The following is a 12,387-nucleotide window of genomic DNA, read 5'->3' on the forward strand; positions in this document are numbered from 1 at the left end:
AAGAAGGCTTGATTGTAGTGTGTAATGCTTACTTTCATTTCTGGTAATGTTCATATATACATTCATTGTGCATATTGATTTAAAGAGAATTTCACGCTTGGAAAAAATATCTGAATTTAGACGAAGCTACAATAAATCTGAGTTTTTTATGCTATAGGGCCTCCTGTTACGCCAAAAAAAAAATCATAAGGCAAAGGTTAACGTGGTATATTTAGGAAGAAAGAATAATGCTGGAATTTACTGCTGTTCTTCTAAAACACTTACAATTTTAGAAAGGGTTCACAGAAATTTATTGAGTGCCAATTAATGATATGAGACAATTTTAGAAGTGTTCCCTTAGCAATGCTTAATCTTAGTTAGAACATTTTAACCTTATTTTATATGCTGAGGAAAAGGCAAGAGTGAAGTGCTTTAAGCTAGGTATTTAGCATTTAAAACTTTTAAGCTAATTAATGTATAGGTGTCCAGTAGTTTTGTACTGTCTTTGAACATGTAGTTAACAATATTTCTGTCAAAACACAGTTCTATTTACTTTAGCCTAGCAAAGTAGCATAGTTTTGAGACCACATTGCTGAGAGAGAGGAAATGCCTTTATATAATCTTTTCATAGACTCGCCAAAATTGGTTTGGCAAAATCAACAGAACTTTATTTTCCGACTGGCACTGGCTCTATGAAATGTTTACCGAGTGCATTTCTTTTTTTAATGAGATTCTTTTGGCCTTGCTGTGTAAGTGCCAGAGGGTGTAGCTCGCGGCTAGGGTCGGACAGCATCTGACACGGCCCCAAGAGCCAGTCAGGACAATTTAACCATGCAGAATTTTTGGCCTACATTTATTGTTAATGTCCATCTGAAATCGTGGAGTAATTGCACATTTTAAAATGTACTTTTCTGTAAGACCCTTGCTTTACAGTGTGATTGAGGGTTCTGCCTTTATCCTTCTCCCAACAAACACAAATATTCAGAAATTGGCCTCAGCCTACGAAATAATCGAGGGCAGATGGTGACCTGTGTTATTTCAGAAGAGTTACCATCTTTGTTATTCTTTAATCTTTATTGGCAGGTTGATTCAAAATTTAATCATAGTGAAGTTACTTATGGAGACACATTTTAAATGTAGTATATTTCATATCTTCCAGTACCAGATTTTGAAGTTTATTGCCTCACCCTGTGCGTTTTGGCAAATCACTTCGATTTTCTATATCTCCGCTCCCCCTTTTGTAAAAAAGGTGGAGGTTGATTTTGAAAGTTTAGAGGACAGACGTGGAGGTCCCTGAGCACCAGATTCACATTTAATCATGCATGTTTTTCCTCATAGAAATACAAGTAATTTTGAGCCGACACTAAAAAATCATGAGACGGAAGTTAAAATTCCAATTCTCAGGCTCATTTGGCCAATTGGAAGAGCCACGAACTCCATGCTCACACCCCCCACAGCAGTAATTGTGCAGGGCTGGTCACTGGCTGCTCTGGAGTTGACCAGCATTTCTTGACTTCCTCTGGCCGCCGCCCTTGGACACTGAAGCTAACTGTGTTTCATTTGTCATGATATTTGCAAATTATCTGTCTTAAAAAAATTCCTAGTATTTTTCTATATAAGTGTCTCTAACAAAAGTAAATTGTAAAAGTTAAATCAAGAGGATGAGTATTTTAGGGCAGTTGAAAAATCTATTATTTAATGGAGCTGAATACTGTTCTTACGTATTTAACATGCAAAGTGTATCTAGGTTAAAAGACTGTAATTTAAGTATCCATTTTTACACAAACTACAGCAGTAGCAATGAAGTACATAAGGAAAGCATACGTTATGAAAGACTTAATGAACTGAAAAGAAAAGATTAAGTTTTGAGAGGTTTTCTTTTTTTTTTTAAAGATTTTATTTATTTATTCATAAGAGACAGAAAGAGAGAGAGAGAGAGAGAGAGGCAGAGGGAGAAGCAGACTCCCCGCTGAGCAGGGAGCCTCATACGGGACTCGATTCCAGGACCCCGGGATCATGACCTGAGCCGAAGGCAGATACTTAACCATCTGAGCCACCCAGGCGCCCAAGAGGGCTTATTTTTTTGATGCAATAAGCATCACTACTCTGAAAAGCAGTCATATCATGAATTTAAAAAAAAAGTCTTTTCATGTGTCTGTTGGTCTGTATGTCTTCTTTCAAAAAATGTCCATGCATGTTTCTGCCCATTTATTATTTGGATCACTCATTTTTGGGGTGTTGAGTTTTATAAGGTCTTTATGTATTTTGGATACTAATCCTTTATTGGATATGTCATTTGCAAATGTCTTCTCCCATTCTTTAGGTTGCCTTTAAGTTTTGTTGATTATTTCCTCTGCTGTGCAGAAGATTTTTATTTTGATATAGTCACAATAGTTTACTTTTGCTTTTGTTTCCCTTGCCTCAGGAGACATATCTAGAAGGAAGTTGCTACAGCTGATGTCACAGAGGTTACTGCCTGTGTTCTCCTCCAGGATTTTGATGGTTTCAGGTCTCACATTTAGGTCTTCAGTGCATTTTGAATTTATTTTTGTGTATGGTCTAAGAAAGTGGTCCGGTTTCATTCTTTTGCATAGCTGTCAAGTTTACCAAACACCATTTGATGAATAGACTGCCTTTTTTTTTTCCATTAGATATTCTTTCCTGCTTTGTTGAAGATTAATCGACCATGTCGTAGTGGGTTCATTTCTGGATTTTCTATTTTGTTCCACTGATCTATGTGTCTGTTTCTGAGCCAGTGTCATACTGTTTTGATCACTACAGCTTTATAATATAACTTGAAGTCTCGAATTGTGATGCCTCCAGCTTCGCTTTTCTTTTTCAAGGTTGCTTTGGTCATTCGGGGTCTTTTATAGTTCCATACAAACTTTAGGATTGTTTGTTCCAGTTCTGTGAAAAATGTTGTTGGTATTTTGATAAGGATTGCATTAAATGTGTAGATTGCTTTGGGTAGTGTAGACACTTTACCAATGGGTTGTATGGAGGGGTTGAATCACTATATTGTACACCTGAAACTAATGTTACACAGTATGTTAAGTACCTGGAATTTAATAAAAACTTAAAGTCGTACATCAATACTCTTTTTAAATAAAAACTTAAAGTCGTACATCGATACTCTTTTTAAATGGTAAGTTTAGACATGCTCTTGCTAAATGAAGAAAATATTGCAGAAAAATAAACATTTGCAAACACAGGCTAACTGAAATAACTGTTGCCCAGAAAGTTGAAAATAGAAAGTATGAATAAACACACCAGTTCATATTAAGTAAAAAAAAAAAAAAAGTAACTGTTTTGTGCTGTTTTTACCTGCTGCTGATGTCATATATTTTTGATACATTATCAATGGAATTATGATGTAGCAAGGAACTTGTGGGTGTGAGGTCTATAACTGGGACACACTCATGAAATGATTTTGTGTGTGTGCATGCGCACAGTACATAGCTGTGTATGTGTGTTGGATCATTCTGGAAAAGTTTAGCATAAAGGTAACTGACTAAAGGTAATTCTTAGCAGATGGTCAGTTAATTTTGGACTTAATATAATTCTTAAATCCTATTTAGAAATATTTAGCCATGACACAGTATTTATCCTCAGTTCACTGTTAACCACGATCTGCTTTAAGTCTCAATTGAAAGGGAGATCTTGCTGTCTATAGTGATGAAGCCCCTTGTCCACATATGTTTCCATGGTTTCAACCATTGTGTATCAAACTATCTGGAAGGCAGGTGATTTGTCATTTGATACTAGCAGATTCTTTGAAAGTAAAATGCAATGAGTTTATGTCATCTAAAATAAAAATTCATCTTCACTCACAAGCAAAGGATGCAATCAATGAGAATGTCTTTGTTGCTGTTATTCACTATCTAAACACCTTATAAAATACTATGTAGAATAAAAATAGTTATAGTCATCTATGGTTCACTTACCTGATTTCTTGTGAAATTATGCCTTTGGGGATCCCCTTTGTTGAAGATTAACGTGGCCCACGCTTTGTGTCAGAAATCACCTTCTGGAATTTCACAGAATTGCTGAGATGAAATTCCTAATATTGTGGAATTAAGGAATACAATGTAAAAAAATAAAAAAACCCAAACAGCTTCAGATTAAAACTGCTGATAATGATCTCAGCTGTTTAATCATACATTATGGCTAGGTGAGTCAAAAGCTAAAGTTAGATATATTTTATTGTGCGTAGTCCAGTTCCCAAGATTAAATGCAACAATGTTGAAATGTCTGACTTTTACAGATAACCTCATAGTAGCTATTCTGAATATAAAAGCTGTGGTGTAAAGATTCAGTGTAGAGAAGAACCTTACTTTGTAAATAGGTTTTCCAATCAGAAACCGAGGAACAGGAACTCCTGCTGTGCTGAGAGAGAGAAAACTGAGCTCTGTGCACTGTGAAAGCACACTGATGGAGAGGCAGGGTTTTAGTTTGGCTTTACAAATCAAAGGAAGCAATACTAATGGAATTAAATTCTGTATTTCATGTTTTGAGACTTCAAGTTCAAATTTAAAATGCCATTTCAAATAACATTTGCTTTTGTGGCAATACAATAATAGATACACAGTTTGGGTATTTTGTGACAGTTGACTTTTTTTTTTTTTTTTTTAACAATCAGTGTGTTTCACCAATGTGTAGTATATGCCCCTCTCTATTTGCCTGTAGATAGAAACTTAAATGAATTGATGTCTCCCAAGCTAATGCTCTGAAGAATTTGGAGAAAATGTATCCAGCTCATTCTAAGCACAATAATGTCTGTCCTACATTTAAAGGTACCTAGAAATAAGCAGTTTGGGTGCCATCAGAAACTAAATTAATTTTATTTTTTTATATGTGGATAAAATATCCTTAATCCTTTATGCTCCGTCAAAGTGATAAAGACATAATATTGTATGCTATACAGAGAAATATATACAAAAGATAAGGGCTTTTCCAGAAAATATCCTAAAAATCAGCTTTCCACCAAATTGTGTAAGTCCAGAATACTTTACTAACTTGGGGAGTGACAGAAGAAGCCACATGAAAATAAAGCTGATTAAGTCATTTCTTACAGTTATTATGAGTCTGGCATAATATTTCCCATATGTAAAAATAATTTAATATCCCTTAGACTTTTTGGGATGTATGGAGAACATTTGAATATGGCATTCATGTAATTAAAATATTTAAAGTTTTCTTGAATGACTTTCTGTATAATCTGACTTCAGTAGATAATTGACAATCTTGTGCATCCTTTTATAAAATTGCCTCCTAAATATAATTAGTAAGCTTTGAAAAACTCCCCCATCTCAAGGATGTTTCATAAAAAGGCAAAGTTACTGATTTCAAATGTTAATTTATATTAAATCAAGCTATTCCCTTCTCTGTGCAGAAGGAACTGGCTTGCTTTAAAAATTGAAGAAATACAAAACACAGTCACATGGTAAACACTTCACCAGTAATCTTTATGCTGAATGATACATTGTTGCATTTAGAGTCATGATTCCCTGTCTCATTCTTACATAAAATGTCCCTGCTCCTGGAAGGACCTGTGTAGAGGCAAATGCTATCCAAATTCAGTTCTGCAAAAATAGAAATGTACAATGTCATGGTTCTTGGCAGTGAACTGATGATGCATGGCTCCCCATATAGAGACATCATTCCTATAAAATTTTTAACAGTATGGTTCAGGGACGATTTAACCTTCAGAACAGATCATTTTTATTGTCCTAATACAACTTAAAATGTTTTTTTATTTAGATTTCTCTTTGGCACTCTGTGCCAACAACAATGTTATTCTGTCAGGGTGGAAAGAAGAGACATGTTAAATCTCACCCAGATATGAAGAAGAACTTAAGGAAAGCACACGTCTTCACCAAGTATAGTAACAGAAGGACTCAGGATTTGTCACTGATGCCAAGATATTTATGAAATGATCTCTCAGATCCCTTATTTTCAAGATTGCTTGAAGTTTGTTTTCTTCTCTTTACATACTGTCAGTGGTGTGTCTTCAAGTAATTCCGATACAACATTCTGCAACATAGGAATTATACCAGGATAAAATTTACTGCAGCCACTATGTTTCTTTTTCATATTGTCTGTTTGTTAGTGTTTACTCCTCAGTTTGTCTGGCAGAGCTCATCAGAAAAAAACAAAAACAAAAACATAAAACCACTTTCTAATTTTTAAGGATCTTTTGCTGTCATGGACTTAAGCTCATTTACATTAAAAATATACCTTCTTAAGAAATTGGTTTTCCAGTTTTCTCAGTTTGTTTGCCTTGCAATCATGTTCCTTATTCTTTGCTTCTTTACAGCTCACCAAAGACAAAATTTTCAGTGGGTGCACTGCAGTGAAAATGGGGAAACAAAAAGAAATACAATATAACAGAATAAAGTGCTTTAAATTCCAGTGGGAAAATAAAAATGATTTGTGTTAAAGGTTAAATAGTCCCTAAACCATAATGTTACAAGTTTTATCGGAATGATGTCTCTATATTCTTGTGCAATGTATCATCAATCCACAGCCAAATACCCCTGACATTGTATATTTTTTTATCTCTGCAGAACAATATTTGGATACCACTTACTTCTGAGGCAGTTCTTTTGGAAATTATAAATATATTTCTTTCCGGGGATCAAAAGAATGCACATCAAAATGAAAGATGAAGTGTGGAATCTGAATTCACAGCTGCTTTATGCAATCTGGAAGGAGTGCAGGATTTCTCATTTTAGTTCACTTCTCAAAGCTTTGTAGATAGAAGCCTAAAATGATATATTTGAATTTTCTTATACTTTTCTCTTCTCTGGCTGTGTAAATGATTGCAATCAATCAGATTTTCTTTGTTCAAGAAGAACTGTGAAATTACAATATGAAATTTTTTTTTTCATATGTAATTTTAGTTGTATAGTGGGCAATGACTGACAGTTTAACAGTGTCGCACTGTGGCAAGAATATGATATTTTTGGAAAATATTTTTATGTAAGAAAAGTTAACTTATAACAAGTAGATTTTTAAGTCTCCTTTGAACATAGTTTTGAAGGATACAAAACTATATTTTGAGTATTATTTTACTTACATCTCTATGAAGTAACATAATCATTTAATGAAACTATTAAAATACATTAAAACATTCCCAGTAACAAAAACAGAAATCTGAAGCAAAATAATAGTCTATTTCATGTTAGTTTGTAAGGTATAAGCGTTTTTAGGGAAGTATCCTTGCCTGTTCTGAAAGTGCCACTTTAGTTACAAAATGACTTAAATATTGACGAAATAACTTTATTACTGATAAACACCAATGGTAGGGTGGATTATAAGCAAACTCTGATGCATTGTCTAGCATTTAAAAAGAAAAGCTGACTGTGATCATGAAAACTAGTGGAAATGCACTGTTTCTATAAAACCAACCTAAGCTATTCTGGATTTGCTTGAAGATTCAAAAATTAGTTTAATCCTAAACTGTAAATGTATACTACTTAATATGATTTTCCCCTTTGATTTGGCTATTATACTGAAAAACTTTATCCTCCTAAAACCAATTTAGCATAAGTATTATTGTGATAAAAAATTCCACAGATCTTGAACATTTTTCGCCTCTGAGATAAACACTTAATCTCTCTGGATCATGATGTGAAAAATCTACATCAAAGATGATATAAAATCTAAAATTGTCTTCAGCTCTGTGGAAGGAAGTGAGCCTGGTTATAATGTTACAGATGTAGGGAGAGGCTCATGAAAGAAAGCGCCCAGGCCAGATAGGGAGAGTATCTAAGTTTGGATGTGGAATTTGGATTTTCTCTGCTGAACAATGGGAAACTATTTAAAGGTTTAAATCAAATGATGTGTCTGTGGCTTAAAGGTATTATATTCTGGCTATTTAATGGGATTATATAATTTATAATTTATAGTGTATAATATAAATATAATTTATAGAAAAAGAATGAGCAAGCTTGGGAGCATACATTGTAGTAAATTGGAAAATACAGGCTTAACATAAAAACTCAATCATTTTTTGCTTGCTTGTTTAACTAAACTTACGGTACCTATAAGACAGGTGATATCATTTGGATCGGTGATCCTACAGTTTAAAGCAGTCAGTTTGGACACATACTTTTAGAAATTACTAGTCCATAAGTGGTGTTAAATGATCTTTGTGTAAGTATCACCTCCTCCCTAAGGAGAAAGCTGATGGAAAGAAGGGTGCACACATACTTAGGACAATGTTAAAATGTAGAGGTCAGGTACAAGAGGAGAAAAAGTAGGTTTGGCACATTCCCTCTGTTCCTGAGGGATAGCAATAGCCGTATATGCAGGAAGAGATCATGTTTCTTAGAAGCATTTAAGGAGTCCAAGGAGAAGAATGATTTGCCAGATATTCATTTAGTGTTTGTTGAATTTACCATTTTTGAATCTGACAGAGCAGTATGCATGGTTGCCAGAAAACCCAAAGAGTATGGTATTGCAGGGACCCGGTGGAGAGGGTTTCCAGAAGCAGTGATTAACTTGATCAGTGTTGAAGGGTCAAGGAAGATGACTACTCTAAACCATCAGTTGGATTTGGCTACGTAGAGTCACTCATGACTTGACTGGAGCAGCTTCAGTGGAGTGGGGAGCAAGGAGCGTCTTGGAAATGCATATAGGACTGAACAGGCAGTGGGGAAAAGCAAGTTGACCCTGTGTCATGACAAACCAAACAACATGCTTCCAAACACCCTCCCTGTCTTCTCTTTCACGCTTGTGAATTAAAACCAAAAGGATTTAGGTAGATTGCTGCACTCAAAACGAGTAAATCAAAGGAGATTATGGGTGACTCAGAGCCAGAAGTTATGGCAAACACATTCTGTAGGTGGCAGGATTACGAGCACAATGGTCTTCACAGTTTGGAAAGATATTAAAAAAAAAAAAAAAAGTTGACTTTCTTCCTGTCAGTTTCCCGCATTTACGAAGAGAGGCCTCCTGCCCTTGTTCTTGATATTTCTAGGTTTCTGCATAGGAACATTGCAGAAGTCTACCCTCTGAATTCTGATACTTTGCCTTTATTCCACTTAAGAGCATACTCCTGGCAACAGCAGTTACCAGTTCTAGACCGTCCACCATTTATCAGACAGTAATCCATTTGTTTTAACTAATTTAATCCTCACAGCATAATGAGCTAATATCTATCTCAATTGTGCAGATGAGGAGGTTGGGACTCACAAAGTTAAATAAATTGCTTAAGCTCCCAAATATTTGTTCTTAATTATAGTTTCACCTCCAGACTCCACAAATCCTCAGACTTGGGTCAGTCCTCAGGGCTGTGTCTTCCTTCATATGCCAAGCTGATGAGTGAAACAGAATCACACAGCTGACTGGATTAGTATATAGTTGACTCTTTAGGTTCTATATTTTAATATGTTCCCTGAAATTTCACCTGGGTGCTTTCTTTTCTTGGTCATTTTTTTCATTCTGTTCTTCCCTGATTGAAAAACTGCTTTGTTCTCCTCAGGCTTCTTGCCCAAATATCCATCACCATCTACCTCCTCCACAGCTAATCTCACCTATTTAACAGAGGTAATTGAGGCCAGAGGATTTCAACTTGCTTTGATACCTATCTCTGTAAGAAATGTGTTTTTACTGACATTCATTCTCCTCTAACTTGTTCCAGGCTCAGAGAGAGAATGGCCCATTAAGGGTTTGATTTTTTTTTTTTTTTTTCCTTCTGTGATTTCTGTATGAAGTCTACTTCTTGGGATCCATTCTTCATTCAGCAACTACAGTTTGTGCTTCGAGACCCTTCTTCCATAATTCTTTTGTGAAATACTCGCTGACATAAGTATTTTCTCCACGTTCTCTAAGCACGGCCAATTTTCTGTGGTGTTAAGGCTGTATCTTGAACACATTTCCATCACTGCATGGTAAATGAGGTGGTTTGCAAACCTGGTTAAATATCTGAAGCCATAATTCCCTGATCTCCTTTCCCAGGTAGTCCGCTTGGAGGACTGGAGCATAGCTTCGATGTCAGTGTTTGGTAGCTATCGCTGTGTGTTATGGTGACCATCTTCGGTTGGAAACCACAAATATGCACTCAAGAGCTGAGAGAAATAAGTCAGATTTCAGCTCTGAAACTTACTAGAGGAGTGACTTTACACAAATTTTTCAAACTGTCCAACCCCCAGTAATAAATCCTCTGGTTTGTGTCCAAAATATAGCCAGACTCTTACCAGGTCTTCTCATGTCTACCAGTAGCCCAAGCCACCATGATCTCTTGTAAGGTCTGTTGCAGGCTCCTGACAGATCTGACTCTCACTGGCATGCCATATTATATATTTTATATATATTCTATATTTACACCTAGAAATTTTCCTTTATGGAAAAGTCATATAATGCTGTTCCTCTCCTTCACATCTTCCAGTGGCTTCCTTTGACATGAAGAATGTATTCCAAATTATTGATAGTGGCCTGAGTGACTCCCTATGATCTGCTGATACAATTTTCCCCTTTCCAATTCCTGCTACCCCTCTGATTTCTTCTATCTCCTTTTCACTTGATCATTCCACTGGCAGCACAACTGGGCTCTTTGCTATTCCTTAATGAGACTATATAAGCTCAGGCTATGGGGCCCGTGAACTCGTTCTCTTTGTTGAGATGGTTTCTACTCCGGATATTCCAGTGACTCTCTTCTTGCCTTCCTTCACATTTCTATCAAAACGTCACCTCCTCTGAGAAGTCTGACCTGGCAATCCTAAGTCAGTGTGAACATACATCACATGCTCTCTAATTACCACCTCATATATTCTACATTTTCTTTCAATTGAATTGTTTTCATCAGTTTCCCTGGCTATATAGACAGAGGAAGAAGCAGTAAATTGAAGCACCCAGAGATTTCTGGGCAAAAGATGCATGAGTGATTTCCAGGGGGCAATGGGGGGAGGGTAACACTGGATAAAACCAACACGGGATCCTATTACATCTTGCCCAGTAGCATCACTCACACTCACTGATACCTTACCAGCTAAAGAAGCATGCCTCTGGAAGTCATGCCAGAGAAAGAGAGATGTAATCTTCCTGATTAACGAAGCTTCAGTGTTGACTCTCCTCTTGTTCTATTTACAAACTGTTCAGTTTTACACCAACACGGAAACAACTCTTACCGGGAATAAAACAAAACATAATTTTTTTCCCATAGTTGTAAAAAAAAATTCCATATAGTCTACTTCATTCCACATTAATATGCACTGTAATTAGATGAGGCATATTCTGTTGACCTAGTTAACCAGGTATATTATGGTGAAAAGCTACATAATATTTTCCCAATTGCATTTCTAGTCTCTCAAACCATCTGGTTTCTGATAATAGCGTGTCTTTAAGACAGAAACTAAGTGTTGTTGAGTGTGGTACCAGTAAGCCTAGAATAATGACACAATTACTTTGATTAAAAACAAAGGCCATGGTTCATTTTCCTCGTTAGATTATGTCAGTTACGGTATTACTAAACATATATTTATTGTATTTTCCCCCAAATAAAAATGGGCTCTATATGATTATTTCTTTTTAGTACTGAATGGGAAGAGTGTGGGTTAGAAGGCTTGTTATTAGTTTCCCTTTGTAAAATGACTCTTGGTTAATTGGAATTTGTATCCGTTCATAAATATTTCATTGGAAATTTATTAAATAAGCTTTAAGCCTTGTCACTGAGGTGAATGGTGATTGTTTAATTTAAGCCTGAATTTCTATCTGTAACAATGCCTTTGTCTGGTGACACAATTTCATATGAGCTTAATGAGAGTGAGTTTAGCTTATTCTACTGTCCCTTTGTTGCACTGTCGTGGCAATGTCTCACACAGAACTATTTTTTATTTCATGCTTTACCATTGTATTAGCTATACTACTGTTTAAATGACTCCTCCATTAACTTGCACAGTGATCCACTGTGCATTGACATATGTCACAAAACTAAAAAATCTAAACATTGGTTTATTTTTAGTTACTGTATATTTTTTGGATCATTCCTTTGATTTTAAAGTAGGTTCATAGCAACAGGAGTAGCTACCAGGAGTTCAGAAACTAGCATGTCGTGAGAATATGGAGAGACATTATTACATAGAAATAAATTTTTGAATGTTTTAATGCCCCCCCCCAGCTTGGTTCCTGAACTTCAGTACATATTTTAGTGCTTGTTTTAAAAGATTTCTTTTAGTGAAGTAACAGCATTTTTTTCTCTGCCGTCAATACATTATATGCAGCGCATGGTGAGAGAATAGGAAAATCCCTTAGAGGAGGCAGTTGTCCTGAATTCTTTCTAGTCCTGGCTAAACCACAAACTTCAGGAGGACCTTGTTTGTGTCATTTCAACTCAAAGGGTCTGAGTTTTGTAACCTGGAGAAGCAGAGACTGAGAGTGATGCATTCTGAAATTTTATATGAACTT

The 12,387-nt window shown here is 35.7% G+C and overlaps 1 pseudogene; it reads right to left on the minus strand.

Annotated features, from left to right (window-relative positions):
- The window catches only part of LOC114206117 (importin subunit alpha-1-like), a 178,175-nt pseudogene that overhangs the window by 52,128 nt on the left and 113,660 nt on the right, over positions 1 to 12,387 (minus strand).

The sequence above is a fragment of the Eumetopias jubatus genome, unplaced genomic scaffold (assembly GCF_037043125.1).
Source record: "Eumetopias jubatus isolate StellerSeaLion01/CBP00866 unplaced genomic scaffold, mEumJub1_p1.0 scaffold_2, whole genome shotgun sequence".
Lineage (NCBI taxonomy): Eukaryota > Metazoa > Chordata > Mammalia > Carnivora > Otariidae > Eumetopias > Eumetopias jubatus.